This window comes from Psammomys obesus, unplaced genomic scaffold, assembly GCF_907164565.1.
Source record: "Psammomys obesus unplaced genomic scaffold, mPsaObe1.curated_primary_1811, whole genome shotgun sequence".
Classification (NCBI taxonomy): domain Eukaryota; kingdom Metazoa; phylum Chordata; class Mammalia; order Rodentia; family Muridae; genus Psammomys; species Psammomys obesus.
Window position 1 is genome coordinate 25,886,736 of NW_026596073.1, and position 8,169 is coordinate 25,894,904.

Below are 8,169 nucleotides of genomic sequence, written 5' to 3' on the forward strand. Positions count from 1 at the left end.
CAGTTTGTTCTTCACGTGGGTCCCCTAACAATTAGAGTTGGGGCTGTCTCTAACTCTGTTGCCTGCCTTTGGATCCCTCTCACATTACTGGGCTACCTTGTCTGGCCTCAGTGGGAGAGGATGAGCCTAGTCCTGCTGTGACTTGCTGTACCAGGGTGGTGAATCTTTGCAGGGGCGGGGGGGGGGGGCTCAATCAGGTTGTAAAATGAATAAAATAGATAAGTAGATAGATAAATAGATACATAGATAAAATGAAATATCTCCACATTAAAATTGTTTTGTGTGGTATATTTCCACAGCTTGGCCTTTGTAGACATAGAATGGATATGAGAGGATTACCTAGTTCATGGATGTCTGCGAAGCGGTCCAAGGCTGATTCTAAGTCCAGCCATATTTTCAAATTTACAAAATCACAGCTGTCTCAGAAAAATCAAAACAGTAGGCAGAAATGAACAGTTACTTTTGAAAATTCAAAAGTAATGTGAGAGGGTAAAAGGTGTGCACAGTTGCAAAATAAAAAAAGAAAGATGGGTTTCGTGGTCAAGGCTGCTTTTCTGCCTGATAAAGCTGTCACTCGGTAAGCAGAAGGCAATAGAAGTCTCCTAGCCCTGAGGTACCTTTCACCTGAAAAGCATTCTAAACCCAGCTTTGGAGAATCTAGGAGATTACCCTTATGAAAAAAGGTTTTCAGTCTCATCAGACAAAACCCCTCAAGACAGAACAGTAACATATTAGTTATCAGAGATTAGCAAGAGAAGATATAAACTGTGCCGATCCCTGGAACATCCGAATGGCAGCTCTGCTAGGGTGTGCAAATCCACCTGTGTTTTAGAGACATGGGTCCTGCTCCTGTCCAGACAGGTCATGGGCAATTTGAAAGTTAATAGAATCTGAAAGCCACGGTCAAGGAAGTGCTGCACTCTACTCCTGAGTTAAAAGCAACAGTCTTTTCCTTTCATATTTGTCTAAACTCTGCAACCCTGATCACTCACTGACAGCAGCATTTTCCAGAAGAGTGGTATGCCCTTCAGAAGACTTGAAAGAGCGAGACTATTGTCGCCCTTTCCAGGCCTATTTTCCTGAGTATTTATAGTTGACAATAAAACCCAAGAGTTTATGTCTAATCTTCTAGAAAGTTCATAAAAGACGACATCTTCCAGCCACACTCCCTCAACCTGTGTCCTGGTTTAGCTAGAATATCTCGGCTGAACTGTGAACCAGAATATTTAGGTCTCTCTTTCTATACAAGGAACCAAAAGACCCATGTTGGAAAAGCCATGTTCCCGATGGCTCATATAGGCTTAGCTTCCAATGCAATGAGTGCAGAAGCCAAGCACTCCTTTCTTTTCTTCCCCTGTCTAAAAAACATCTTGACAGAGCCATGCAGTGGCAGCCTACGCCTTTAGTCCCAGCGCTCGGGAGCAGAGGCAAGCGGATCTCTGTGAGTTCAAGGCCAGCCTGTTCTACAAAGCAGGTTCTAGGGCAGCCAGGGCTGTACACAGAGAAATCCTGTAAAAAAAAAAAAAAAACACCTTGACCAAAAGCAACTTAGAGGAGGAAAGGTTTATTTGGTTTGCACTTCCTGATGAAGAAGCCAGGGCAAGAATTCAAGCAAGAACTTGAAGCAGAAATCGTGGAAGAGTGTTCTTGCTACCTCATGTTTCATGCTTACTTAGCTAGCTTTGTTTGTCTGTTTGATTGAGACAAGGTTTCCCTGTGTAGCCTTGGCTGTCTTGGACTCACTTTGTAGACCAGGCTGGCCTTGAACTCATAGAGATCCTCCTGCCTCTGCCTCCCTGAGTACTGGGAATATAGGTATGTATCACCGCGCCCATTAGCTAGCTTTCTTATACGGATAGCCCAGACCCACCTGTCTAGGGGTAGTGCCATCCACAGTGGGCTGGGCCCTCCTACATCACTGCATTAACTGGGCCCTGGTTGCATTAACTGTCAAGACCCATCTCTGGCAGGCATGCCCGTAGGGCATATCTGATCTAATTTCTCAATAAGATTCTCTTCTCAGATGACCCTGACTGTGTGAAGTTGACAGTTAAAGCTAACTAGGAAAGGCTAGATGCTGAAGGCTCCACTTTCCTCAGAGTTAATCCATGGTAGATTTATGATTTGATGATGGAGGGTAGAAGGGTAGACACCAGAAGAAGGCATGAGATTCCCTGGAACTGGAGTTAGTGAGCTGCCCTGTGAGTGCTGGGAGTTGGACAATGGTACTCTATAAGCCCTTGGCTTTTTCTTTTTTTTCTTTTGGGGAGGGAGGCATGTAGATTTGAGACAGGGTTTCTCTCTGTAGCTCTGGCTGTCCTAGAACTTGCTTTGTAGACCAGGCTGGTCTCAAAGTCACAGAGATCCTCCTGCTTCTGCATCCCAAGAGTTAGGATTAAAGGTGTGTGCCACCAGGGCCTGGCCTCTGGTTTATTTTTCTTAACTCGGCAATTTCCAGTGTTTTCTTGCAAATGTCATAATCTCTTTAAGGCTGCATGAAATTCCCCTGTGTACATGGACCAAATTGTCTTTATCGATTCATTTGTTGATGGATGTCTAGAAGGGTCACATTCAGCCTAGGGACATTCTTCCATTTGGTTTCTTTTTTAGTTGAAATATACCTTCACTACAGTATTCTTTTGAAAAATACTACTTTAAAACTTAATGATTTTAAGGGCTTGGGAAATGGCTTCATGGTTAAGAGCATTGGTTGTTCTTTCAGAGGACCAAGGTTCAATTCCCAGAATCCACTGGGCAGCTCACAGCCTCTTGTAAATTCAGCTTCAGGGATCTGATGACCTCTTCTAGCCTTCATAGGCACTGCATGGACATGGTGCATAGACATAACATGGAGACAAAACACCTATCATACATATATTAAAATAAATAAACTTTAATCATTCTGTATGTATGTTCTTATTTGGGTTTTGTTTGTAGTCCTGGGGATTGAACCCAGGGCCTCATGTAACCTAGGTGAACAATCTACCATTGAGCTACATACCTAGCTCTTTGAAGTCTTCTTCTTGGCCACAGAACACCCTGTCAATATTCTTCAACATTACAGGTCCTAAGGACAGCTGCAAGATCCCTACTGGGGAAGGAAAAAAAAGAAAGAAAGAAAGAAGAAAAGATTGAGATTTCAGCTAGGGTTAGATGAAAAGAGACAGGGTCTCTACAAAATCACAAAGTGAGAAAAGGAAAGCCTAGGTTTCTGGGGATGAGCCAGGAGCAAGGCCGGAGGACTGAGTCGGTGGCTGCAGCACTGCGCTGCTCATCGGCAGTGTCCTGGCCATTGGCTGACCTGCTCAAAGGACTCAGGCCTCCCCATGACCCATGCCAGAGGCTGCCCACGAACCTGCTCCAGGAAGAGAGTCAGTCATGGTGGCACAGGCAGGCAGGGTAAACTTAGGGAGTGGAAGCAGGAGCATCAGAAGTCTGAGGCCAGCCTTTAGCTGGGCACAGTAGTAACACCTTTAATCCCGGCACTCAGGAGGCAAGGGCAGATAAGTGTCTGTTAGCCTGGTCAACATGGCAAGTTCCAGACGGCCAGGGCTGCATTGTAAGACTCTTAAAAATTAAAAAGGAAAGGCAGAATATTTTTTAAAAGAAACTAGTTCAAGAGATTAATTCAGATACCCCAACAACACTTACAAAAATAAAATAAAACTGAAAATACTGATTATTGTTGGGGTAATAATAAATACTGATTATTATTTGTTGGTTGGTTGGTTGGTTGGTTGGTTGGTTGGTTGGTTGGTTGGTTGGTTGGTTTTTTGAATCAGGGCTTCTCTGCATAGCCTTGGTTGTCCTGGACTTGCTTTGTAGAGTAGGCTGGCCTTCAACTCAGAGATCTTCCTGCCTCTGCCTCCTGAGTGCTGGGATTACAGGTGTGAGCCACTGTGCCCAGCTGATTATTATTGTTTTTAAGTTGTTTTTGCAAAACAATTTCACTGAAGTCCTCAAGGGCCTGTCCACATGTGTCTTATGTTGGTAACAGCTGATGAAATGATATGACAGCCACAAGATCAGAATCTCCTCACTCAATCAACCTAAACCTCACTCAGCTTAACCAGCTTTGGCATACAGGTCTTCCAGTGTTTCTGTTTGTCTGTGTATATTTGCGTGCTCTGTGTAATTTTAAAAGAAATATATTATATATGTGTATATCTAACATATACATATATGTATTTTAGATTATATTTTAAATTTTATTAATGAGGTAATTTTATTTTTAAACCTTCCTAATGCTGGTGAGTTTGTTCTGTTAGCAGTGTATGAAGTTCAAGATCACTATTAATCAAAGAAATTATAGTTTTAAATAAAACTGCTGTTTTTGCCTTCTAAGTCATCAAAGATTCCTAAACATATCCAGCTATGGAGAGTGGTGAGTCTAGCATTCTTCCAGGCCGCCCTGGGAGCTGAGATCAGTACAGATATTCTATAAAGGCATGTCTATTGTGGGCTGGTCAGTACTCCTCTACTTTTTCACCTAGTAACTCCTCCCTCAAAACCCTGCAAAAATAACCAAAGAATTAGAACAATGCTGTGGCAGAAAAAAAAAAGGAGGACAGGCAGAAAATTTTCTAGAGACTAGTTCAAAAGAGAACTGGGTTAGACGCCACCACCACCACCACCACCACCCCCCCCCAAAAAAAAAAAACACAGGAAAATGGGACAGAAAGTCTGCTGAAGTGTTGCCTGAACTATAAAAAATAAGAGATTGGTTGAATAAACTAACGCCCATTAAAGCAATGCTCTATTTTAGAGCCAGGAGAGGTAGCACACAAGTGTAACCCCAACACTCAGGAGGCTGACATAGGGTGATTACCATGAATCTGAAGCCAGTCGAGGATACTCTCTTAGTCAGTGTTCTGTTGCTGTGAAGAGACACCATGACCATGGCAACTCTTACAGAGGAAAACATTTAACTGGGGCTGGCTTATAGATCAGAGGTTTAGACCATGATCATCATGGCGGGAAGCATGGCAGCACACAGGCAGACCCGGTTCTGGAGGGGCAGATGGGAGTTCTACGGCTGGATGAGCAGGCAGCAGGAAGAGACAGTGAGCCACCAGGCCTGGCTTGAGCTTCTGAGAGCTCAAAGCCTGCTCCCCAGTGACACACTTCCTTCAACAAGGCCACACCTCCTGGTAGTGCCACTTCCTAGTGACCAAGCATTCAAATATATGAGTCTGTGGGGGCCGTTACTATTCAAACCACTCACATAGTGAGTTCTAGGCCATCCTGGGCATAGAACAAGACCAAGCTGCAAACCAACCTAAGTGTTTGGGGAACTGATCATGCAAACTGAAACTTCACAATAAAATGAATGTAACTTGGAGTTCACATTTGCTTAGTGGCAAATGTAGTTTGGTCTCTGCTTTCTGCAAAGGTGAACATGGCTGTTCTCCTATTCTTCCTGCTGAGTAAAAATCCAAGCCCCTGGAAGTACAAGCAAAAGAAGCACACACATGCACAGAAAGCCAGACAGAAATGCAAACTGACTAAGGACCTCAATACACAAGGGATGCTGTGCACAGACACACACACACAATAGAAAATAAGTGATTGCCACCAAAAACATAGCCTGAGACAGGGATGAGGAGCAGGTGGCTTATTTCAGGAGGCATTTGCAAAGATGAGTGTAAACAGGAAATGATCCTGTGACACCGCAAAGTGGCACGTGGGTGTGGTTTCTGCAGTGGGGAGCTGCGGACCTTCCAAGACCTGTGGAAATGAATAGCTAGTCTGTAATGGGAGTTTTGGTTTCTTCAGAAAGTCAGTTATAGGGCTGGAGAGTTGGCTCAGAGGTTAAAAGCACTGACTGCTCTTCCAAATGGTCCTGAGTTCAATTCCCAGCAACCACATGGTGGCTCACAACCATCTACAATGAGATCTGATGTCCTCTTCTGATATGTAGAAGAGGACACACAGGCAGAATTCTGTAAAAATAATACATATATAAATCTTTTTTTAAAACACTCAGTTCTGTTTTGTTTTAATCTCGAGTGTGGGCTTTTGTTTGCCCACATCTGCCTCCTGCAGGGCAAAGTCTCGACCAGCTGGTAACAGCCTGCCCCACACAGCACAGAGAGAGAGGTGGTCTAGGACTCTGAGGGATATAAACAGGAAAGCCCTGACTGAGAAGGTGTGGCAGGTGGCAATTTGGAGAGACCAGAGATGCTTTGTGGCACAGCAGCTTGGAGGAGAAAGACAGAGGAGACCATTTGCTGCTTTTGCTGTTGACGGGGAGTTAGTATAGCCCTAAAAGAACCCATGGACCCTAAAGAGCTGGGAGAAGTGAAGGATTCTGGACCCCTCTCCCCCTAACCTTCCCTTTCCTGCCTAGGGTTGGGAGTTGGGAGGAAGAGGCTTTAAGGAACCACAAGTAAAATAGAATTTACAAAAGAGATTGACTCTAGTCTGAGCCTCCACCCACAATCCTGTGGCAGCAAAGCTGAAGGCAAAGAGTTTGCCACAGTGTGGCCCCAGCTCAGTTTAAAAAGCAACATCAGGTGAGTCCACACTAGGAGGGTGCTGCCAAGTGGCAACGAGGCAGCATCCCCAGCAAGGTGTATGCCTTGACCTCTCTCATTGACCTACCTGGAAATGTGAGCCTCTTCTCGAGCTGTAAAAACAGGACAAAGCAAAGCAAAGTCCTAGGAGATGGCTGAGCTCTGTGCCGTGTGCATACAGGTCTACTCGATCATCCCATACAATCTGCATGCACTGAATACATTTTAATTCTTAATTTATATATGTCTTCATACACTTACATGCTTCGAGGTGTCATTTAAAGTAGGCAAGGGTACAAAGAAGCTAAATGTCCACTGATGAATGAGGAAGCCACAAATGGAATACTATTCAGTCTTCTAAAATGAAGGCAATTTTGACACATAATTCAGGGCTGAAGAACCTTATGGACATTCTGTGTAGTAAGACAGATGGGGGGGAGGGGGTGAGCTACAGCATCCCACTGACGTAAGGCTCCTCCATCAAATTCTTAAGGGCAGAAAACAGAATGGTGGCGGCCAGGACCTGGAGGGACAAGCAATGGAAGCTTGTGTCTGATGAGATCAGTTTCCGATTGGGAAGATGAAAAATGCTCTGGAGTGTGTAGTCACGGCTACACAAGGAAGCAAAATAATTTAATGCACCCGACTGCACCCTAAAAATGATTAAAGCAGTCCATTCTTTTACACACACTTTATACTTTTAGGTTTTTAACTTTGAAAGTCACAATAATTGTATGTGCCCAAAAAGGGCAATTCTCCAAAATCCCCCCCCCCAAAAAAAAACAGGTGGAGCCACATTGCTGGCTGTTTGCGGAGACACACTGGTGGTCACCAAAAAGAAGTGAATGTAGAGACGGGTTACATCATCAGCATTGCACAGACCATCTCCAGAAAACCCGAGAAACCAGAGACACTAACTGCTCTGGGCAAGGATGGGGAAGCAGAATTTACAGTGAGGTCAGGATCGAACTTGTCCAGAAATAATAATTTTGAAAACACTCCTCTACATTACCTACAGTACAAAGAAAGGAATGAGACCTTGAATATGCTGGACCAGGTATCAGCGTAAGCTTTTCCCAATGCCGGATGCTGAACAAAAACCATCTGAGCCGCAGCTCACTGAGCAGAAACTAATCTCTCCTTGTCCCAAAAACATTACCTTCAGGGAAAGCTTAGTGTTTTGAACTTAGTTTTTATGCTGTCACTGTGATGTCTACTCTTTCAGCAACACTTTGCCCTTTGTGTCGTTTTCTTTCTAACTTCCAAGAGTCTTTTGTTTTTTTTTTTTGTTTTTTTTTTTTGCAGCCCTAATTCCTTACTCTGTGAAAGACTTGCACTTACCATCACTTTATTCTCAGTTAAGTGCTTCTTGCCCACATACAGGAAAATGTGAGGATAAGAGGTTGGGTTTTGTTTGTTTTGTTTTAAATAAAAATAAGCATTCTGAAAGAATTTTATTTGTTTTAAATAAAATACATGCACCATTCAGCAGCTTTATCAAGGAAAATAATTCACTGATAATTCTTAAAGACACTATGCCTGGATTCGATTTATCTTCAAATTAATCTACGTTTTGCTTCACTTACCAGTAAAACTCATATCCTTAAACACACACACACACACACACACACACACACACACACACACACACACA